Here is a 24,602-nt window from a genome sequence, read left to right as displayed (position 1 = left end):
CAAGAGTTGGGGTTTTTTTTGTTCACCATGAGGGTTCTTGGCATTATTCGTCTGGTGTCTTAGTTAATGTTTTATTTCTGTGAAGAGATGTCATGACCACAGTAAGTCTTATAAACAAAAGCATTGAATGTGGCCTAGCTTATGGTTTCAGAGGTTTAGTTTATCATCATAATTGTGGGAAGTATGGTGGCATGCAGGCAGATATGGTGATGGAGAAATAGCTGAGGGCTACATCCTGAGCTGCTGGCCCAGAAAGAAACTCTGGACTTGGCATGGGCTTTTGAAACCTCAAAGCCCACCCCCAGTGACACACCTTCTTCAACAAGGCCACACCCAGTCCTTTCAAATGGTGAACAAGCATTCAAATCTATGACCAATGTGAGCCATTCTTACTCAAATTAACACAAAGCAAGCACCTTTACCTGCAAAGCCATCTCTCTTAATTTCTCATTTTTAATTTTTTTTTACCAAGCAGGAAACAATATTTCTGCATGATTATGAATACCCCCCAGACAAGTACTTTTAGCTACTTAGATTTGTAAGTTTTGCTCCAAATATTCATTTCCTATTCATTCATGTGTTAATATAATGTCTATTCATAGAACTTCTAGAAATAAGCAGGGGTAGATGTAAGGTTTAAGGGCAATCTGTAAGAAGAAAAAAATTTTTAATTTTTTCCTGAATTTAATTGTCTTTGAAAATTTGGAAAAGGACATTATTTATGCTGATTAACAGATTAGAGGAATTAAAAACTACTTGTCTGGCTCAGCTATCTGTGGGTGTAGGACTCTTATTAGTACATAGGCAATTCAAAATTGGAGATGAGGTCTAATACAAGTTATCTTTCCCCTAAGTATTCTCCTTATTTACTTAATCCATCAATTTTTTTTTTACTAAAAGCTCTAATTAATATAACTTTAAATATACTAAAAGATAAAACTTAAAACGACCATTGTCTTCCTTTGGACAAACACATCTTGTTAAGGTGTGTCTACTCTTGGTCTCTCCTCTGTTCAATTATTATTACAGATACAGATAAAAGTCTCAAAAGTCCACCTGTGTTCTGTATCCTACACACTGGTTTGCTGTAATTTCATTTTGAGCGTAAGAAGAATAAAGCAAATCAACAGATTAAAAGGCAACCCCTCCAAGAAACTGACTCTTGTCTATCAGTGGGGTGACGAAGGAGCACAATGGGGCCTTGAGAGTCACTAAGGCCGTTTTCACTTTGTGATAGGACTCAGTGCTCAGAACTAGGCTATGTTCAATGTAAACACAATGACAGTTCTTGATGTAGATTACCTTTTGTGAGGAAAATAGTTTCATTTGAGTCACCTATTTATCTGTGAAATAAATACAAACAACATCAATATTCACTTACCCTAGTCTTATTTTATTATCCATGGTCCTGGTGGACCAGGTGTCTTTGTTCATAAAATGTGACTGGTAAGTACTATCATCTACTTTATAGAGCTGTTGGGAGGATCCTACCACTGCCCAAAAGCACCACTAGTGAGGACCAAGAATTAGACATATGAGCTTGTGGAGACATCTTATATTCAAGTCATAGCATCCACCCCTGCGAAGGGAATGTTTGACAGTATCTAAAAATACCTGGCAGTTAGACAGAGTTGGTTGCAACTGAAGTCTAGTGGCCAGACCAGTGAGTGATGCTAAATGTCCCATGATGCATGGGCAGTCATACAAAGATTTATCATCGCCATAGTGTTGGTCATGCTGGAAAGACTTTAAAACAGTGGTTCTCAACCTTCCTAATGCTGTGACCCTTTGATACCCTCATGTGACCCTCAGATTGTAGTAACCTCCACCCATCAAATTATTTCATTGCTACTTCATAACTGTAATCTTGCTACTGTTATGAATTGTAGTGTAAATATCTAATATGCAGGATGTCTTATATTCAATCCCCAAGGGGGTTGTGACCCTCAAGTTGAGAACCATTGCTTTAAAAGTATGGATATGCTGTTATGTCATAGATTGGGTAGGGCGGTTGCCATCAACACCGTAGGGGCAGAATATAACCTCTCTGATTGTCACTCTGCACAGCCTGGAAAAAGGATTGATTTCAGCCAATTGATATTAATCACCTGGTTTTTGTTTAGATGCAGAATCAATAACAATACTGAGTTGTTTGTAGACTGATGGAGGAATAGGTGTTAAGCATATTTGGGGGATCATTGGAGGAAAAGGGGGGAAATGGAGGGAAAAGGTGTAACTAACTATATTTTAATTAAAATAGAAGCCAGGCAGTGGTGGCACATGCTTTGACCCCAGTGCTCGGGAGGCATAGGCAGGCAGATCTCTGTGAGTTCAAGGCTACCTGGTCACAGCAAGTTCAGGACAAAGGAGCTACAGAGAGAAGCCCTGTTTTGAAAAAAAAAAAGTTTAAATGTTTAAATGTTTTCTTCAACTCTTTTGTTGTTTTTTTATTATTTCTCCACTAATGAGTTTTTTTCCTTTCTTTCTTTCTTTCTTTCTTTCTTTCTTTCTTTCTTTCAAGACTTTGTTTTCTCTAATTGCTTCCATCCTCTGGTGACATGTTAATGGCACAAATATATTGTCCTTCTGTTTATGTGGTTGGATATGGCTGACATTTGGGGGCTATATATCACTATGATAGTTAGGTCCAAAAGAAACTTGGGGCAAATGACTGTGATGCCTGTTAGGATGCTAAAGCACATGCTGGCTTCCAGGCTTCCTCAGTACCACAAATACCAGTGACTCTTCTCAGCTTTTCTTGCTCTCACCCTATCCTAAACTTCTCCAGCCCATGGGCTCCTTGTCTCCCAACACTTCATCGCCTTATATCTACATTATTTTGGCTATGTGCTCTCTTTTGTCTTTCTTTCTTGGTCCCCTCTGTAATTTTACTACTGTTATGAGTTATCATATACATTTCTAATATGCAGGATATCTGATATTTGACCCACAAAAGGCTACCCCTTGCTTACTCCTCTCACTTGATCTCCTTTGCTGGTACTCTGTCTTTCTCTCTTGCTCCCCCCCTCTCTTGTCTTTCATGGTCCCGTCCAGTCTGCTGGCAATGTTCACTCTACTGCTTTCTCTCCTCTGGACTTTTCTAGAGGCCTTTGGCTGTACTCTGCCTCATAACTACAATAAAAACTTTGCCCTCAGCCAACCTTGGAACAGTCATGACCTCAGGTGTGTTTGAACTCTTAAAGACAACTTCTGAACTCTCGGGGAAATTTCCCGCTACTGAAGCAGCATCTTCTAAAAAATAGGAGTGAATTCATCCAAGTGCTGTTTTGCGTGCTGCTTTAACTACCTGTTCTGTGAAAAGCAGCTTCGCAACCATGGTCTGCATTTGGGATCAAATTGAAATGGCAGCTAAAGGTTAAAAGAAAAGTCACACTATTAATTTTAGATGTTCGCACAGATGAACGGAACTTCACTGAAATCTGAAGATGAAAAAAAAGAACCTGATTGAGGCCCATATACAAGATAAGTTGAAAAGGATATTAAGGTTTTCCTGAGAGACAAGGGATACTACTGTAATGTCGTAAAAAGGAAACATAAAAGCATTAGAGAGGCAATCCAATGGCAGGGTAATTCGCTGGATAAGGAAGCTGAAGAAGTAATAGGAACTTCTCTTGTTTGTGGGTCAAAGTTTCTACAATAACCAGGTTCCCCCCCACCCTGTGTGTTATTTGGAAAGTAAAGATTAAACACAGTAAAACCTGCAAAGTGAGAAACATTCCACGTCAGGCATGGGGCAGACAGAAAACAGATATCCTGTAGGCTAATCACCAGGTTATCAAAGGCCAGGTCTGAATCTCAGGTCTTCCTCTGGTGAGCCTGTTTACTTTTCTTCTCTTTGTTCCTCCGCTGTCACTTGTTTTATGCTGTTTATGAGCCCTCAGTAGAAGGCTCCCATCTGAGTGGCAGCCTTATCTCTTATCACAGCATCTCCGTGGACGCCTTTTTGTCAGGTCAGCTTCCCAGCTTCCCACCAGTTGCCCTGCGTTTCCACTTCCTTAACTCTTTACAATGCCCACATCTATGCCCACTGCTTCCTCGGGCCTTCATTTTCTAACTGTAGACTTTGAGTTCTTTCCCAATCTCACTTCTCTACACCGAGTGGACTGTGAATAGGGGACAATCACAGAGGCTCATGACTGCACATCCTCTTAAGTCACAGAACTACCGTGGAGTAGTTTGGACCTGACATTCAAATTCTGATGTTTTCTAAGCATGCAGTCTGGGCCTAAGCTAGCACCTTCCCTGGTTTGATGTTGAGGTTTTTGCTTTTTCCACTAACAAATGTATAGATAAAAGCCTTTCTCTTTGCAGATGGGTGAATGTTAGGAAATAAAAATACTGAAGTTCTCTGCAGTATACCTTTTGAATTTTATACCTTGCTTATTTGTTAGCATCTAACAGCCACTGGGGATAAAGCATTAAATCTTTGCCTTTTTTTTTTTCTATTCAAGTGAGAGTTAATGTTGACATCCTAGTCAGGATGTATACATCACACATGCTTGTTTCTCTGTAGTACACCACAGAGTTTTAGGTGTATACTATAGGTGAGTGAGCACATATACAGGCCCAGCTGTTTGTGTGTTACATTTTTCTAAAGGTAGAATTTGTGAGTTTTGAAATGTTGTTTGTGTATTTATGTGTGTGCGAGTAAGTGTGTGTGTCTGTGTGTGTACATGAGTGCATGTGGCACACTTGTTGGTGTCTGAGGAAGTCAGAAAGAGTGTTCGATCTCCCTCAAACAGGACTTACAGTTGGTTGGCTGTGAGCTATCTGATGTAGGTGCTGGGAAATAGAGCCAGGTCCTCTGGAAGAGTAGCAAGTGCTCTTAGCCACTAAGCATCTCCAGCCCCTGAAGGTCTATGTTTCATATTTATGAGCCTTGCCTGGCCCAGGAGCGTGGTTCTTTCTTAACACATGCTCACTGAAGCAAAGGAGCTATTGTTTCCCTCTTCCTCCATGTGGGCAGTTTGCCAAGTTTATAACAATTCTCCTTTCTCTGGAAATCAGAACTGGTGTTGGCATCATCCTTCCTTGAACTCCTTCACCCACCTACCCCCACTCACGCTTAGCTGACGAGAGGTGAAGCACGAACGGATCCAGGGTACATATTCCTAAGGTTGGAAATTGAGAGCCAGTCTGTGTGGCAAATCCCAGATCACATGAACACAGAAAGGCAGAAGTCACTACACAGGAAAGGACAACAGAAATGGGGCGAGAATCCTGAGGGATCCCAAACCATGTCTGTTTGGCTGCATTTCTGCAGTGTCCACAAGGCACTTTTATATTCTTATAATAAATTCCCTCTCTTTAGTATTAAAATTTATTTAGGTTGGTTTTCCTCATTTGTGCCCCCCAAAAAAAATTCCTTTATAACATCAAACATCCGGATTTCCCATTTCAATAAAGGAAATTATGCTTGGCTAAGGAATAATGGTCAGATAGATATGTTTTTAAAATTATGAACAGGCCTGGATATTAATGTTGGCCAGTAATATGGAGCTTGCTTATTATACACACAGCCCTACCTTGCCCCTCAGCACTGAAACAAACAAACAAATACCCCAAAATCTTGTAAGCAAATCATTGGGGATTCTTGTAGTATTAAAATGGATTTGGATTTCAGAGCATTGGTAAAATAATACTAAAGGGCTTTGTGCATTCTTATTTTTGAAGCCAGAGAAAGACTTTCCTTAAGGTGAGGAAAGAAATACCAGAAATACCCACAGATAGCTTTAAACTATAAAGCCAAGAATGCACGCATTCAAATGGGTCTGTGAGATGCCCAAGCTATTCCTTCATACTCTGCCGTGCAGTCTTACTGTTAGACCCATCACCAAGGCCTGTGTGCTCCTCCATCTCATGGCCTCTTGAGTTGGCCTCCACCTACCTGAACACATGGCCATTATTTCTTATGAGAATTCCATCAGTGGCCATATTCACCACTTCCAAATGAAAATTTAAATGGCCATGTTTACTTTTTAAAAAAATTTTTTAATGACCGTATTTACTTTTTTTTTCCTGTCAACTCCCACACCTGCCCTGGCTCGTCTTGTTGTCCACTCCCTCCCTGTCTATACCCTGATGTGGGTTCATTTTAGATCTATGTCTTATCAGCTTCCACTCCACTGAGGCTTTTACATATGTAATTTTCTTTCCTGGAATATTTTTTTCTGTCCCCAGCTTTCTTCGGCTTCTCTCACTAGGCTTCCTGCTACTATGGAACTATTCATCCATCCTTGCTCACTTGTTTAGGTCACAGCAGCAGACAGTTTATGTAACGGTGGCAACAGGAATCGCCGAGTTAATAAATATATGGCAAAATAAATAATTGAAAAGTAAGCAGAGGAGCAGGGCAAAGCTGCCTTCAACTTAGTTTTTGTTTTCAGACACGACATACATAATTTAGCTTTTACAACGTACAGATTCTTTCAAGACCAGTGCTTCTTAACCTGTGCATCATATCCCTTTTGGGGCCTGAACTACCCTTTCACAGGGTCACATAGGACCATCACATTACAATTCATAACAGTAGCAAAATTACAGTTATGAAGCAGCAACGAAAGTAAGCTTATGCTTGGGGGTTCCACAACACGGGGAACTGTGTTAAAGGGTCGCAGCATTCAGAAGGTTGAGGACCACTGCTTTAGAGAATAGATGACTCATGAACTGTGTCACTCATGATGGAAATGTTTCCTTCACAAGTAAAGCTATAAGATATTGCATATAAACATTATTATTGTTAGCTTTGCTCCTAGCCATCCTATAAATTATAATTTAATATATTCTTGTTGGTGGTGGCAGTATTGGTAATAGTAGTGGAGGTGTGTGTGTTTGTGTGTGTATGTATGTTTGTTTTTGTATGTGTGTGTGTTTGTGTGTGTGTGTGTGTGTGTGTGTGTGTGTGTGTGCATGTGTGTGTGTACATGTATTGGTCTCTGTGGGACAGGGGTCAATGTTGGGTGTCCTTCACATATCTCTCCACCTTATTATTTTGAGACAAGGTCACCCTGCTGGGGGAAGACGTCTCTCTCTCCCAGACTCTAGCAGCAACGGTATGCTTGATAAGATTCTCTGTAAACACTTGATGTTAGGTGGAAGAAGATGAAAGACTCCAAGGTGTCAGGACTGTTCCAAAGCTTTCTGATAAGGACAGTAAAGGCAGCACATGGAGCCGATGACAAATACTGATGACCAAAGAGGAAAGTTAAGAAGCTTCAGGCAATAAAGAGAAAGCCTGCCTCTCTGGGAGCCAGGGACACAGCTGCTTCTGGTGAGTGGGCTGTCTGACACATATTCCCAAAGTAGAGCTTGGTAGATTGGCTACTTGCTTCAGGCAAATCTTTGTACATAGAGAACCAGTTTTCTTTTGGAAGGAAGAGTCTGGCTGAGAAGTCAAGAAAAGTCCACCACCCAGAAGATATTTAGTAATACAGCTAGATTGTCATGAGTCATTCTCATGAGATGATCTAAGACCACATACTCTGGCAAAATACTTTATTGTTAAAATTCCAATAAAACAAAGTCTGGAGATGGAGTTCCATTGGTAGAGTACTTGCCTAGCATGCAAGAAGCTCTGGGTTAGATCCGCACCACTGCCTGAGCTTGGCACAGTGGTGCAAGCCCTGTAATTCTTGCATCCACACTCAGGAGAGAGAAGAAAGGTTAGAAGTCCAAGATCATTCTTAACCACATAATGAGTTCTAGGCAAGCCTGAACTACATGAGACTCTCTCTCTGAGAAGAAAACAAACACACATAACAAAAAACAATAACCAAACCAAAATCTCAACAAAGAGTATTTTCCAAAACTAAATGCAAAATGCCAGCAAATGCCACCCATGCAGCAAGAACAGGAATTCTGATGAGAATGTGTTTTCCAGAATTCATCTCTACCTTTTCTTTCACTCAGGGGGTGGGCCTCTTCTCTTCAGCTGTGGGATGGAACCAGTGAAGCAAACACTTGAAACCAATTTGCTGGTTTCCGAAGAGGTTATTGATTCTCACAGCACGCATCTGCTTAGACAATTTCATTGTTTAACTCTCCGTGTGGATGACTCTTGCAGCACACTACTTTAAGTCAGGCATATGGTCTGTCCTGGCTTTATGGAAACCATGAGAGGAGGTGAGAAATGTTTAGCAGGTCTGATTGTTGCCTTGAGTTAGAAAAATACCCTCTATGTGCTCCAAGGGAAATGCCTGGATTGTTGAAGGTTATGTATTGTGAGTGTGTGCTTTGCTTTGTGAGAGGATGTTGACGGAGGAAACATTTCTGCGCTTTTTGAACAGTGTCAAGAAGACAATGGTTGGGACTGATAAACACACAACTAAGTAAATATGTTTCTGGGTCTTTTTTGAAAGTTTAACTGCTTGAGATGTTGGTGATTTATGGCTTTTCAGAAGCCTTATGCTTTGTCTAATAGAGTCAGTGTAGTGACCTGAATTTTCACTCTTCCTGTAAAGGGCAGCTTCTCTTTTCACCACCAGAAAGGAGGACAGAAAGGTTCTAGGGACATACATGCTCATGTGAGGATCTAATGTGTATGTATATATGTGTTTGGGGAGGAGGTGTTTGTCTTATTGCTCAGGAAAAGTTCCAGTTAAGTAACAGTCAACTTTGAGTGGGTGGCAATGAACAAAAGCTCAGCAGGGTGAGGTTAACATCTGCTCTGAGTGGTATGGAAGGTGAGAGCCGGGCATGTAGCTCATTGGTAGAGAACTTTCTATCATGCCTAAGGCCTGTTGACGTTCAGTCCCAGCACTGGAAACATGAAACAGAATGAAACGATAAGATAAAATGAACGTGAGTAAGATGATTAGGGTATAGATTTCTCATTGCTTCCCCTCACACTTGGTAATGTGGGTTCCCCCTGGTTCTAATTGTCTACTTCCCCACTTTCCCAGAGAATGCTATTATTCTCCTCAGGAAGGCTCCTTTCAGCAGGAAGCCTGGCATTGTGAAGCAATCCAAGTAGCATGATTAGCAGGAAGAAATTATCTCTTTTTCTGGTGACCATTGGTAAAGCGATCATTATGACTCAGTTGCCAACATGTCCTTAACACGCAGGAAGCCTTTAATCTGTTGCAAGGGGAGTTTCTTTCTGCCTAATGGGGAGTGACATCCTTGTGAGCTCTTATGGAGGGAGAAAGTCATCGCTGTGGACACGCACCAGTAAAAATGTGGTGGCCTTTCTAATGAAGGGCTACTTTCAGGAATAAAACCCAGAGCTTTACCTGGGGTGGCAATTAATGAAAAGAACCGAGGTTCTGTTTCTCTCAAATATCAGCAACACTGACAAAATCACAACCCGCAACAAAACAGAATGAGAGAGAGAGAGAGACAGACAGACAGAGACAGAGACACAGAGACAGGCAGAAAGAGACAGAGACACACAGAAAGACACACACACACACACACACAGAGAGAGACAGAGAGAGAGAGACAGAGAGAGAGAGAGAGAGAGAGAAAGAGAGAGAGAGAGAGAAAGAGAGAGAGAGAGAGAGAGAGAGAGAGAGAGAGAGAGAGAGAGAGAGAGAGAGAGAGAGAAGCATCATCTAAAAGAGAGAGAGAGAGAGAACAGACCCACTTCCCCAAAGAAATCAGTCTAGCATCTCACCCAAGGCATGATCCAGGGATTGGAAGCTGAGCAAGCAGGGCATGGCAGGCCATGCATCCCAGTAGCAGGATGAGGCCTATGAGTTCATGCAGCTTGTCAATCCCGTAGCCTCGGACTGCAGACCTTACACTATGGTTTTGGCAAAGGCTATGTATCAGGCCACTGGCTACATAACTTTTATGACAGCTGTGTGTCATATGATTTGATGGTTGAAGCTTATGGTTCTTCTGCTGAATTTCTTAAACTTGCAGAGAATCCTTAATGATGTGACCACGGAGGAGGAGGGTGTCTCTATTTACAGATATTAAGGCCGCACTGTTTACAGAGCCACTCAGGGATGAAATGCTGAGACGAAAGAACAAGGAGGTGGCATCCATTCCTGTGAATGAAGAGGCTGAATGGCGTCCCTAAGAGATAAGGGAAATGTAAAAGGCTGTCGACACTGAAGACCCTGTGTCAGGATGTTTTTAATAACTGACACCTGTTTCCATATATGTATAGTTAAAAACGTGCATAATTAGCTTGCTGATCCCTCTACGTGGGAACAACTCTGAGACTGAATGAGACATGAAAATGTTTCCACCTAGGACTTCAGCTTTACCAGTCCAATAAATCTTTGGCTATAAATTCATCAAGACTTTCCATGCCATGCTTTAAAATGGTGTAGACAAAAATTTCCTTCTTTAACTAAACTGTACTTAATGTACAGCCCATCATAACACACACACACACACACACACACACACACACACACACACACACACACACACACACACACACACACACACACACACACACACACACCCTAAACAAATAAATAACAAAGAATACAAGACAAGTAACCCAGGTGATCCTACCTCATACCTCACAGGCGGCCTCAATGGCCATGTTTCCTTGAAAAGCTGCATCTGGGACAATTTCCAATGCCTATCTAGATTGTCCAGCCTCACAGACTGTTCCAGTCAGGACTTCGGTTAAGCTCTGAACTTTCTCAGCATTCAGAGACTGGACAGCAAAAGTCATAGCTAACTTTATTAAGACTGAACAATATCCAAATTTTCTTGTGCCCCCCGAAAGAAAAACCATGTCCCAAAGCACCAGGAAGCAATTTAAGAAAATGATTCCTCATTCCGAAAAGAGGGTGAATAGTTTTTGGTTGGTCTATGGGTGAAAGATGTTCGTTATTGTTTTAAAGGTGTTGGTTATGGGAATGGTAAGTAAAAGGGTAAATTATTGAATCCACTTTGAGTTTAAAGAACATTAATAAGCCAAAATTCTTACATTGGTGTATATCTTTGTATTATATTTTGTTACAACAGGCTAAGGTATTGTACCTATGTAATCCTTAAAGCTGTAATGTTAAGTTCTAGTTCTTTTGCTTAGGATAATTAAGAAATGTATATTAGCAGTCAGACACTCAAACTTATGGTTATGTTAGATACTAGTTTAGTTAACTACAAAAATATGTTTCTTAGCTTGACAGATAAAAAATAGCTAGAAACAAACAATTCATATCAGTTAGACAGATGGTGTTCAAAAACCTCAGGAATCTACAGAGTATATGGCATTTAAAGATTTTATTAACGTAGGCTTTTTTTTTTTTTTTTTGACAATGAGACAGGTCTACTCCTGGCAACACCCCATTCTATTTCAAAGAGCATCAAAGGCTTCATATGTGGCAAGCTAGCAGTTGTGTGAGAAAATGGCCTATGAAAATTACAGACAGAATACTGTCCAAATAGGACAAAATGGATCCAGGAGACTGTCAAGCTTTCCAAGGACAAGGTAGACAAGTCCTTTAGAATTCCTTCTTCACAGAAAAGTCTGTCAAATATTCTGAGCCAAAAGAGAATTTAGAGAATATAGAGAATTTTGGGGGGAACTGTCCAGGAAGCCAAATATTTCTGTCATTTCTACACTTCTGGAAGCTGCTTGCCTGCACTTCCTACATATTTAGGTAATATTTATTCCTTGTGAAGTCTCTGATGGGCTTGAAGACTAGCTAGTTATAGTCTCACAGTTAAACTTAAATAGTTTAAGATGATAGAAATTGATAGATTATAAAATACTTTATCCAATGATGCCAACTATACAAATGTAAGTCTTACTTAATAATTTTCCTAATTGTTATATTACATGTAGTTTGTTATTGTAAGAGAAAGAGCGTTTTATTAGACCAAAAAAGGGGGAGATGTTGGCATTAGATTCTTGTGTAATTCAAATGCTGATTTTTGTACTCCTCCCCCATATCTGGTTAGAATCCTTGTTCTCAGAATCTCCTGTCTCAATGTTGTGTAAGCACTGCCTGTGGATTCAGCCACAGGCAGAGGTACAGAAGAGATGAAGAGAGTCAGCTGGAGCAAAGAAAGAACCAGAAAGCAAGTAACTTAGGGATTTGGCCAAAGATGGAGTCAAAATAATATAGAGCGTTAAGAACAGAGTGAGCTGCTCAGAAAGAAAGGGAGGCTGTGGGGATAACGGAAAAGCAGAGAACACTCAGATGCTGCGGCCCTTCTCTGCTCTGAGGACTCCACAGCCTGCTGCTCCCTTCAGGGAACAGTGCTCGGTGACAGTATCCAGATGGCTTGGCATTGCCACTGGTTCCCAGGTAGAAACCAATGTGACTGCAAACCTTAAAAGCAAAGTGGGAGAGTGCTGTGTGGGGAACATGTGATCTAAGCCGGCCCCAAGGAGCAAAACATGCTGTAAACACAGCATGCAAGTGTTTGAACGGGCTTCTGTGCTCAGAGTGTCACCAGAATAGTGACAAAGAGCCCAGAGGGTTTCTGAGAAGCCCTGTGGTATGAAGGCAGTAGTATAGTCTGTCCTGCTGTACCAAAAGCCAAGAGAAAATGTGTCAAATCTGTAGGAGTCCTGGGAGGAGGCAGCCCAATTGTAGAAACCCACTAGCTGGCAGGACATCTCAGCCAAAGCTGATGCAGCACGGGGGTGGGGGGTGGGGGGATGGGGGAATCCCTCTGCTGTCCTGGTACCAAATAAGCCCCCAGGACCAATAGCAAGAATGAACACATAGAAGTGAGTGATGCTATGACTTAACACTGAAGGTGACCCTCGATTGATATGTCACTCTAGAAATATAAAGTCAAATCTTGTAACAGTTGAATTTGTAGACTGAGATGTGAACTCAGAAGTAAAGTTATTCAATAAACTGACAAGGCATCTGGAGAGATGCCTCAGCAGTTACGAGTGCTTGCTACATTACCAGTTGACCAAAGTTCTATTCCCAACACCCACATAGGGTGGCTCACAGTCAGTCTCAGCCCCAAGGGATCTAATGCTCTCTTCTGGCCTTTCCAAACACCTACAAATATGTCTTCAAATATGTCTTTTTACAACCCTGCTGGCCTTGCAGCTAACCTCGCTCCAGAAGCTTTCTATTTTCATTCATTTATTCCTTGAGAAACATCCAGAAGATCACATTTTATTCCTCTTCTACTGACAGATAGATGTAGGCTCAGCGAAGTGAAGCTGGGAGAGCCCTTGTAACTATGTGGCTTTGCCTGACACAGGTTGCTCCCACAATTTTGTGCATCCCTCCTTCATCGCTACATCAACACAAGTTCCTCTGCATTTTGTTGCTTCTCTTCAGACCACTCCTCATTCCTATCCTGTCCCTTCCTTCGGGCCTTTTGCCACCTTTTCCATTTTCCAGGCGCTGTTCAATTTTGCCTGTTCATTGAAATTTTTTAGCCACCCATCCCTTTAAGACTTCAGGTGTTCATTATGTCTCTTTATCAAAGGCAGCTGCTCAGCCTACATGCTTTGGCTAAGTCCATGACAGCTGCTGGACTTGGCCCCCCAGAGGTGTTCTGATGTGTGTCTGCACAGCACCTGAGCGTCCTGAGCTGGCAGATGGTGTGGTCCTTGGTATATGTGTATCAAACTAGATTGAACCCAAGGATCTGACACATGGACTTGGCTTGGTCTAGTATCTGCCTCTGCTTGAGTCCATGCCACTTTTCCTCTTTTCCTTCAACTTCTTCTTCTTTTTTTTTTTTTAAACTGCAAAATAGTTCAAAGAACTGCCTAATGAAGAGAGACAGGACCACCTAGCTCCTGCAATACCCGCTCTCTTGTGCTTGTTTTGTATCACTTCGTCTGCCAGCCCTGTTATTCAGCCTCACTGACTTTCAAGCTCTTCCAATGCCTGGGAGCCTTTTGGAACCAGATGTGGGTTTCATTTCCTCACTCAATCCATTTGTATGTGGCTTTGACCATGGTGTTTTTGTTTTTGTTTTTCTCTTAGCCTGTGTTTGGCTCTCCCTTTCTAAATTGGGGACAGACAGCAATACCTGACTCATGGAGTTTGGTGAATGCCGAGTGAGGTAGGTGGTACAAATAGAGGGTCTGGTACCTAGTGCGTGTTTAGCTGGTGGGGCGTGGCACAGTGTTTCCTCCATCACCACAATTCTTAGCAGTTTGGGGTTTAGACCACTCTTACTTCCAGTCTCTATTTTAGGCCCTGAAGAGAAAGAAATGCATGGAAACTGTCAATCTTAGGCTCTTCCTTGGCTATGAGGAAGACGTTTCTGGTTCTATATAGCAAGGAAGAAGTGACCCGCCTTAGGTCTGGAAACCACATTAGAAATCCCTGTTCCTCCCCCACTCCTCCCCCAAAGCCACAGAACCACCAATCATCTGCTTAAACCAAGGCAAGATGTAGAAGAACTTTGCTGGAACTTGAGGTGATTAAGGGAGAATGTCAGAGCTCTCCACAGCCATAAAACCCAGCTCCCCAGCCCCTTTATGCTGGGATTTGCATATTTTGGAGTTTAAGCCATCATTAGGACAATCCTCTAAGGAACATCCTTATTATGGAGCTGTCTTTTAATTAGGCTTCGGATCATCTTGCCCCTGAAAAGGCCCTGCTGAGTGAGGGCTGGAGAGTACAGAATGAGATCGAGTTCTCTGGGGCTTTAGACCAGCAGGTGTTTGGGACGCTAGAGGGTTGATAAGAGAAAACCACGTCCATGCTTCCTGCCTCTCTAGCCACTGCATAGCCCAGGCTCAGCCATTACAGCTTCCAGCATGTCCTTTAGGCAATCACATCAAGGACACAATGGTGTGAATATCTACCCTTTGAATATATTGAATTATGGTCCATCCATTTGAAATTTTCGGTGGCACACGCAGAATTGGGAGCGTTAATTTCAAATCTGTATTAGTGTGTGACAAGAGAGTTGTTCCCAGATGAATTGGGAAATGTGTCATGTCCTTTTCCTGGTGGTTTGGAATTTAAATGGAATGGCAACTCTGGAAAATATATATTCTTATTTCCTCCTTTACCCATACCCTTCAACCTACAGATCAGTGTGACTAGGTATAAGGATAGCCTAGTGGAAACTACATTTTAACGTTCTCTACAGATTATCTCAGCAGGGTTAATAACAGCCTCTTAGCTTAGTGCACTCAGGAAGCAGAGGCAGGCAGATCTCTATGAGTTCAAGGCCAGCCTGATCTACACCAAGGGTTCCAGGGTAGCCAGGATTACATGAAGAGGTCCTGTCTCAAAAATAGATAATTGTCTCTTGGATTCTAAATGTGTATAGTTCTTCCTAATAAATCCATGAGTAAAGAAGTGTTTCTTGTCTATTTTTGGAAAAGACGTTCATTTTGTTTTGTACTTTTAATTATGGGTACGTGTGTGTGTGTGTGTGTGTGTGTGTGTGTGTGTGTGTGTGTGTGTGTGTTTGTGGGTAGGTATGTGTATGTGAGTTCAGTGCCTGAAGAGGTCAGGAGCTGGAGTTACAGGCAGTTTTCAGCCATCCTATATGAGAGCTGGGAACCGAACTTGGGTCCTTAGTAGGACCATCACATGCTTTTAGCTGCTGAGGCATCTCTCTAGCTCCTAAATAAATAACTTTTTTGTGTGTGGTTGTTGTTGGTGGTGGTGGTGGCGGTGGCGGTGGCGGTGGCGGTGGCGGTGGCGCTGCTGATGGTAGTAGTGGCAGACAACAAGCCCAGAGCTTCCCAAAACATGGGCAATTGAGCATTCTGCAACTGTATTCCTTCCTAACCCCAAGCATGTCTTCTTACAGTTTTAGCGTTTTTGTTTGTTTGTTTGTTTTGTTGTTGTTGTTTTCTGAGACAGAGTTTCTCTGTGCAGCTCGGCTTTCCTGGACTCACTTTGTAGAGCAGGCTGGCCTTGAATTTATAAAGATCCAACTGCCTCTGTCTCTGGAGTGCTGGGATTATAGATGTGCGCCAGTGTGTCTTCTTTTAAATGCAAAGTCTTAGTTGACCTTTTCCTTTTTTCTTCCTTTCTTTTCTTTCAACTATGAGAAAGATTAATGAAAACAAAGAAGACTGGGAAAATTTCTGAGATAGAGTATATTGGATATAAAATAGAAATAAGGGAAATGCGAGGAACCCAAGGAGACTCAGATAAGTAAAGAAGTGCTCTGAGGTTATCACATCTGCTGGGAAAATGCTGGGGTTATCAGCTAGGCCTAGGAGGCAAAGGCAGGCCTGCAAAGGGAATGACTGTACTTGATCTATTTGAATAATACATCTTTCACATTTCATTATCCCAGACGTATGCTAGGCTGGGGCAACTGGGACAAAATTATAATTTGCTCATATTTGGTGAATTTTGTCACTAATATCATCATTGGATACCTTCAAGTTCTCAAAGTTTCAGCCCACAAACTAGTCACAGATCATTAGGAGGAAAAGTAGGCCTGATTGTTGTCTAGGAATCTAATGATAACATATGTGGCTGGTTAGATTTTTTTTTTATGATGTAATATTATAAAACCTTTCTGGGTGTTAGTTGCTTGGGAGAGAATTCTGTACATGATAATGCAATATTTATTTCAAAAAAGTTTATTTTACTTTTAGAGTGTGTGCGTGTTGTATATATTGTGTGTGTGGATGCCCAAGCATGCCAGTAGAGGGTGTTGGATTCCTTGGAACTGGAGTTACAGGTGGTTGAGTGCTGGGTCTGAACTCAGGTCCTCTGGAAGAACAGCAAATGCTATTAACCACTGAATTATTTCTCTAACACTGCAATTTTTAAATGTCTTCCTTCCTTCCTTCTTTACTTTCTTCCTCCCATCCTTCCTTTCTTCCTTCCATCCTGTGTAGGTGTCCAAGGAAGCCAGAAGAGAACATTAGATCTTAGGAGCCAGAGTTCTAGGTGGTTGAAAGCTGCCTGGTGTGGGTGCTGAACTAAATTCTAGTACCCTGCAAGAACAGCTGGGATTCTTAACCTCCCAGCCATCTCTCCAGCCCCCATAATCATGCAATTCTTTTTTTTAAAGCAAATGCTATATTCTTAATACTTTTAAGGACATTGATACCAGTTCCATAGTGTGCCAGTTCTGTTTGAAAGGTTACTGTGGGGCAACTGACTCTAGGTAAAGTGTAATTGCACACATTTCTCTGGATGGCACATAATATGTTTTATAATAAGACTCTCAGCAGTGGAGGTGGCTCAGATCCAGTGTACTATGGACTTTACAAAAGAAGATATAGAAGATATTCAGTTTCAAACAGTTCCCTATTCTTGGTAATAGTTACCTAGAATTGATAAGCATTCTAGAAGAGGACGTAGGACCAAGCTGACAGCCTAACTTCTGAGAATGAAAGAAAGTAAGAAACAAAGACACTCGAGAGCTAAAGTAAATCACCACTCACCAGTCTCTCTCTGCTCTACAAGTGCAGCCACATATAGAAGTCATCAGTTTGGACCATGCAGGCCACCATCCCCTCACACTCAGCTTGGAGCTGACAGCAGTCATCAACCCTTCATCACACTCATGGCCACTAGTGCTGGTAGTCCTTTGGCCTTTGTTCCTACTAAACTTCATGATGCTAGTATTCATCAGAATTGTGTCACCCAGAACACTTTCTCCTCTAGACTTCAGTGACCTGAAGCTGTGGCTTTTTCTGTTATCATTATCAAGATTACCAACTTAAACATCACCTCGAGCAGTCTTCCCGGCTCTTTGCCTTATTCTACTTTGACATTTGCCAGTCACATCATAGAGGTCATTTAACAGAACAATTTACCTAATTATGTTTTCATAAAAACCATATGCTTTTCGCTTTTTTCATGAAAACATATTGGAAGACCTTAGCAAATGCCTTGCGAAGTACCATCTGATAATAACCTATTTCTCATATAACATAACAACCTATATATCTAGATTCTATATAACATAACAACCTATGTATCTAGATTCTGGGGACAAAATAAAAAGAAAATTAGAAGAGGGAAATAGAGGAAACATCTGAGTTAGCCTGATTTGACTTTTCAGAAATTCTCTGTTTTGTTTAAGCTTCGTAGACCTAGCTAGGTATTGCCTGGAATGTGGGCTAGATGCATGATCAATGAATGCTTTTTTTGATCGGAGTACAGCATGTCATTGGAAAATATGTAGATCAGTCTGGCTTGTGGTTCTTGCTGGCGGAAGGTCTCTTCCTACTATCAAGGGCGTCTGTTTGGGGAAGTCACCTGCATAACCTGGGTCTATGGCAGAACATGAAGTGACTCCTGCCTAATCATGTAAATATTATTGCACAGGTGAAAACATACCGAGGCTGTCAGTGTGAACCAGATGCAGAGAGTCCCAAGTCTTTTATGTAAGCAGCTAATTAGGCAGCATCTTCAAGTCTGGAGATTGGTCCCGCGGTGTTAATCAAGTGGAGCATCACCAGCTGCTGAAGGAACAGGCTGTTTCCGGAAGCATCCCCTACACCAGATAGGAGAGGGATGCAGTAGTGGGAGGGGTCTTCTGAGCTCGAATAGCTAAGGGCTCCTACAGATGAATTATGGGAAAGTGTTGAACAAGTGTTACAGCGATAGATCAAACACTGTTGAGCCAACGTTGACAGATTTTTTTTGGGGGGGGGAGCCTAAGTTTGGAAGCCATTTAGAGCTGAGTTAAACTCCTGAATCTTCTTTTGCTAGCTTTGGAAAATGTAAATGAACAGGGTAAGCCTTAGTTTCTTCAAAGTTAAAAGCATGGTGACAAAGAAGCAACCCTGGTGAGGTTTCATAAAGGCGTGACACTTCACAGGCCAAACCGGGGGTCACGTAGGACGTGGGGACTGTGGTGATGGTGATGACGGAGAGGGGTCTGGCATTCTCTGTGCTGCTGACCTAGCCTCTGGGATCCTGGGTGTATGTTCATGTGTCTAGAGCTTGCTCTTCCCTTCTCCTGAAAAGGATGGCGAGCTCTGGCTGGTGCCTGCCGTCCTGACAGGGGAAGAGAATTGGAGAAATAAAAACGTGATGAGACATGGCGGATCCACTGATGTGAGTGACGGCGTGGTCATTCCAGGCTCTCGTGCGCTGCTGACTTTTTCCGTTTTAACTTCTCTTTCTCCAAGGCTGGCTGGAGGCCACCCTAAGTCAGCTGCCTTCTCCCACCTTTGCCACATGCCTGGCTGGCTGTTGGTCATCACAGGTGGCAATGCCACATGGAGCATGTCTGTTCATGGCGGAGAGGCTCTTAGCAATGCATCAAAGGCACCTTGAAAGAAACAGTGGGTGTAGGAAGGTAGGCCTGGCCTGTCTCGAACTATTAACGTTAGTTTCTTTCCCTTTATTCCTATCACAAACTAACACATCGGCGATACAGAAAGTTTTCTGACAGCATGCCTTCCAGCTTCTCTCCCTTCCCCTCCTCAATGCTAAGTTACTGATTGCCCTGATCATAGCATCTTTGTTGTTGGACAGAAGTGATCAGAGTGAGATGTTTGCTCCTGGAGTGTCTATATATACACACAGGCCATGTGGGGAGCAGGAAGAATGGTTCCTAACTCATGCTTTTATTTTTACCTCCAGTTTTAAAATCCCAATATAGTCAGTCCCCGCTCTCCACACAGCTGTGGAGAATGTCCTGTCCATTGGCTACATGACTCTGACATGAACTCTGGTGTCCCATATTTGACTACTTCCCCTAGATGGGGAGGCCTGGTGGCATTCAGAGAAAGAATAAGCAGGCTACCAAGATGAGACTTGATAGCCTATGACCATATAGTGGGGGAGGAGGTTACCCTCAGTCATAGACCTAGGGGAGGGGAATAGGGTGAAAGCAGGAGGGAGGGAGGAATGGGAGGATACAAGTGATGGGATAGCAATTGAGATGTAATTGGAATAAATTAATTTAATTAAAAAAATAAAAATAAAAACCAAAATAAAATAAAATAAAATCCCAATATATATTTAATAACATAGGTCTGTAGGTAAAGAGTCACAGCTAAGATGGTGGCCTAGTAGCTGACATTCCTTCCAACTCTCTGCCACCTCTAGCCCTGTGAGATGGCGCCTGCATGTTTATATTTTTGTATTCACACCCAACGTTGGAATAATGAGAAAAATGAGGAGAGAGGAAGGTTTTCTCCTATTTAAACCTGGCTTCTTTCAAGAAGAGATTTTTTCCTAAACCAGCCCAAATCAAAAAAGTTGAGAAAAAAAACATTTTCACAGTCCAGATTCTTATTTTTCGGCTTGCATTTTTCACATCGTTTACTCACAGTGACTTGCACAAAGATTCAAACTCAGTGTCAGCCCGCACTTGGCCGTTGATAGAGAGATGACTGCCTACAGCCAACTTGCAGTAACTGAACTAACTGGAATTTTGCTCATTCAACATCCCTGCTTCAGGGCCAACAGGGATAGAAATAACAGTGACAAGAAAGTAGCAATGATTTATTTTTAAAAATTGCAAGTTGTCATTGGCTTTTGATGGGGGAGTCAAGGGCATGAGTCATCATGAACTACGTGGAACACAGGCTTTGTGTGGGGATTGCTACAGTCCCTTCCATACTCTTACATACACACATGACTTGACTCACTAGGCCACTTAGGGGGATATTTGGGATGTGTACATTTCTACAGGTGGAAACAGAAACACACCATCCGCTCGAATGAATGGTCACAGCTCAGCAGGGCTCAGGAGAGGAGTAACTATAGATAGCAAGAGAATGTGGAAATCAATGAGAGACAGTAGAAGATAGAGAAAAGAGAGTGGCCTGAAAGTTTTAAGTGTAGATGCTGTAAGAACACTAAAGAGGAAATGTGGTGACCAGGAAAGAAGGAATCTCACAGATGGCTGAAACTTGAGAAGTCTACCTCTCTGAAGAACAGAAGTTGGTTCTTCTCTGGACAGAGTGAAACAGGCTCACCATGTAGTAAGGAAATGGACCCCATCCCATTCGCTTCTGTAGAGTCATTGGACATTAATTTGAAGCCCAAGGTGGTTCTTCAGAGGCCTTGGTAACCTGGGGATTTGAAGTCTGATAGAGACCAGTCATGCAGGATGCCTGAGTCCTGTAAACAGCTGTCACATGCGTGGTGAGGTATTGTGAGGAATTGTAGTAAAGTTCATCCTGGCAATTTACAGTGGTTCTTCATGGATGTGTAGGAAGTAAACTGGATGCTTGTGAATATACCAGATGCCAATGCCATGTACAAAAACAAAACAAAAAAGTTACTAATACCATCCCAAAACCTCCAAGCTTTCCCTGGTGAGGAAAGTCATAGATCATCCTAGCATCTTTAGCCTGTTGGTAACTGAAGAAGCAAAAAAAGGTTAAGAACAGCATCAGAGTATTTGAGCTAGCTACTTTTTATCACGAGGAAGCTGGTATCAGGAAGGACAGTATGTTGGAAAATAAGTTCTTTTAAAAACTGAGAGTCATGGAAGCCACTCCCCATAAAAATCCTTGTGTTCTGAAAGGATGTAGTTATTTTATATAGCTCATTGTGAGTAACATACAACAGTTTTTGATGCTCCTAAGTTCTCAAGGGGTAAACAATTAAAACAAGTTTAATATACTTTCTTCTGTTTAACCTAGAGTGAACCTAAAATAGAACTTTGTTAATATTAATTAAAGAGTCACATATTAGATTTAAAATTTGGTGTCTAAAGACAGAACACCTCAGTCAGGACGATGGCTCCATCACATATCGGATGTGGGGAAAGCCACCTATGTATATTATATGGGCATCTGATTTCTAGGATAGTTTTAGGGTTTAAGTGAGGTAATATAAATATATGTCAACTTACCATAACAAACACTATGAATCTTACAGAAACATGTGGGTGAGTATGCTACCTAGCTTTCTATCACTATGACAAAATACCTGAAAAGGATGTCTTAGAGGAAAAGGGGTTTTTGTTTTGTTTTGTTTTTCTGGATGGTGTTTTCAGAGCTTGTGTATTGCTCAGATTTGTTTTTAATATATATATATATATATATATATATATATATATATAATTTTAGTAATGATGATAACATTAAAACACAGTTTAGAAAAAGATTATTTTATTTTTATTTAGTTTTGTTAATTTTTTTCTCCTACATAACATTTTTATTGATTTTCTGGGAGTTTCTCATTAGGCACCCCATAACAATCCCTTCCCTGCCACATCCCCACCAGAAGCCATCAGTTGTGGAAAGCTACTCTTTGGCATCCCTGACACATTTTTAAACAGTTCTCCTTGGTAGCTTCATGTCTAGGCTGCTACTCTTTTGGGGGGAGGTTTGGAGGAGGGGACGGGTTGTCACAGAAGCCTTCTATGTCCCTCCTTCTTAACTGTGCATCAGAAGTCATCAATATCACAGCAAAAGTAGCCTACTTGCTCTTCATAGTCAGTGGGAGCACGATCATGGGATCATGGACCCCCACACTGTTTCTGGTGACAGCATAAACAACAAATGCAACTCCCTGCTATAGTAGGGCCATGGATCCAGATAAGACACTTGGAGGATGCTGGGACCATGGTCTTCAACATGGCCTCAGGTGGCAGCACAGGCCACCCATATCAATATGGCCTGTGGTGGCATCACACCTATGGACATCGATGTGGGTTTAGGTTATAGCATAGACTACAGACATCCTCATGGCCTTTGGTGATAACTCAGGCCATGCACATCAACACAGTATGCCCCCATCCCCACCTCCCACCATTGCCATAGGACCAGGGACCCAGACATGGCCCTCTGTAGCAGTATGGACCCTACATTACCATGGAATTAGAATGTATTATAGGCCACTCATCAATATGGCCCCCAGAAGCAGCATGGCCTATAGGCATTGACATGGCTTTAGACTGCAGCCCGACCATGCTCATTTGCATGGCTCTTATGATAACATGTGCCATAGATATCATCCCAGCTTCCAGCAGGGACCCTGTCTTTTCCACCATGCACTCACCCACCAGTTTTGTTTATTTTTATTTTCACTTTTTAAAAAAATTAAACAATAATTACATCATTTCTCCCCATTTTATTTGTTTTTTTCTTCTAACTCCTCCCATGTCTTCCACCCATCTCTCAAATTCCTGGCCTCTTTTTGTTTTATTGTTGACACCTAAATTACATAAACACAACTTTCTGGATCCTTTTAGTCTGTTTGTATGCATGTGACTTCCAAGCTGAGTACTTGGTATTAAATAAGCCATCTGAGACTGTGCCTAGGGAAGGCTGCTTCTCCTGTTCTCAACATTCTTGAGTTGCCTGTGGTTCTTTGTCTCTGGGTGGGGACCATGAGATTTCCCACTTCCAACGTTATCACGTTCATTGGTATTGTCCTTGTTCTGATCTTGCCCAGACAACTATGCTGTTGAGCTCTCACGGGTGAAGCTTCCGTGTCATTTATAGTAGACACATTCTCATAGCAGATTTCCCGGTCCTTAGGCTCTTACAGTCTTTCTACCCACTTTCTCTGATGTCTTGTGAGCCTTTTGTGCAGGAATTGTGTTGTAGACCTGTCCTTTGGGCTGGTCACTCTGTGATCAGTGGGTTTCTGCGTTTTGAACAGACTTGGTTGTGGTTTTCTGTAGTGGTCTCTGTCCGTATTAAAAAGAAGGAAAAAAAAATGGTTTCCCACTCTTATTCCAGTAACATCTTCAGAAGTGATTCTGCACCACCCTACCCCCTCCTGGGAAGATGAAGGATGTCTCTGTTTTCAAGCAAATTCCTTCAGAAGTTCCAGCCAGAAATGGTGATGAATAATCCTCTATTATATCTCATTGAATAAAAAGAATGAGCTACATGAAAGAGAGGGAAGGAGTTGACTGGCAACACCCAGCATCTACTGTGTGTGCCTCTGTGGAAGATGCTGTTAAGACAGAAGTCACTGATAGCTATGATTCTTAAAAAGAGATTTGCTGCAGTCTGAGAAACATCATTTGGGATGTGGCTTCTGCAGCCGTTGGCTCAGTGAATAATTTCTGGGAATGAGAGCTTAGCTGCCATTGTTTAGTGCGTCTTACAGCTGGGCGCCTTTCATTGTACCTTGGAAGAAAGACAGAAATGACGAGTGTGACGATTGGCTCCTCTCTGCTGAAAGCCTGCATCCTGCAACATGTTGTAATCACTGCATTGTTATATATCATCACAGGACCCTGCTCTTCAAGAAAGCGTAGCCCTGCTCATTATGCACCTCTTTAGAAGACAAGAAGATTTGTGCTCTAGATGAAGCTCTGTCTCCTTCCAGTCAATACAGACAGAGAAATACCTCCAGTGGGAAATGGGCAAAAGATTTGGAGGGAGTAAACTGTGAAGAAGAGGAGACTCTGGAAGTTGGGAAGAATAGGAAGAGATGCTTATATTAATTATGGACAGAAAAAAATATAGAATAAGTTAATTCTGAGCAATTATTTTGTGTGTGTTAGGCAAGCAAAATTAAGAAGCTGGAACAGATCTCATCTCATGGGAACTCTCATCTACTGCTGATGGTATAGAAACTGGGATGGTCACACTAGAGGCAGTAGAAAATTCGATCTACTTCTTGTCTCTGCTACAGCAAGCCAAATCCACTTCTGAGCATCCATTTCACAAAGGAATCATCAAAAACCCCATAGGAGTCAGATAAGGAGGTATCCCAGCTTGCTCGGGACAGTTAGAATACGCAGCTCTTGTCTTGGTGTAATTACTAATTATGCTTTCACTTCAAGAGTATACACCCTCTCTCTGAGGCTACTTGTAT

At 41.9% G+C, this 24,602-nt stretch overlaps 1 long non-coding RNA gene across 1 annotated transcript in view; it reads left to right on the top strand.

The window, feature by feature from the left end:
• The window catches only part of LOC127189455 (uncharacterized), a 99,844-nt gene that overhangs the window by 52,840 nt on the left and 22,402 nt on the right, over positions 1 to 24,602 (top strand). Inside the window, exon 2 of the long non-coding RNA XR_007830653.1 lies at positions 23,513 to 23,615. This is a non-coding gene — a long non-coding RNA (uncharacterized LOC127189455). The remainder of the gene's footprint in view (positions 1 to 23,512; positions 23,616 to 24,602) is intronic.

Source organism: Acomys russatus, chromosome 5, assembly GCF_903995435.1.
Source record: "Acomys russatus chromosome 5, mAcoRus1.1, whole genome shotgun sequence".
In the NCBI taxonomy this organism is placed as follows: Eukaryota; Metazoa; Chordata; class Mammalia; order Rodentia; family Muridae; genus Acomys; species Acomys russatus.
The sequence above is the reverse complement of the archived record's forward strand: the minus strand, read 5'-3'. Positions and strand labels throughout refer to the sequence as shown.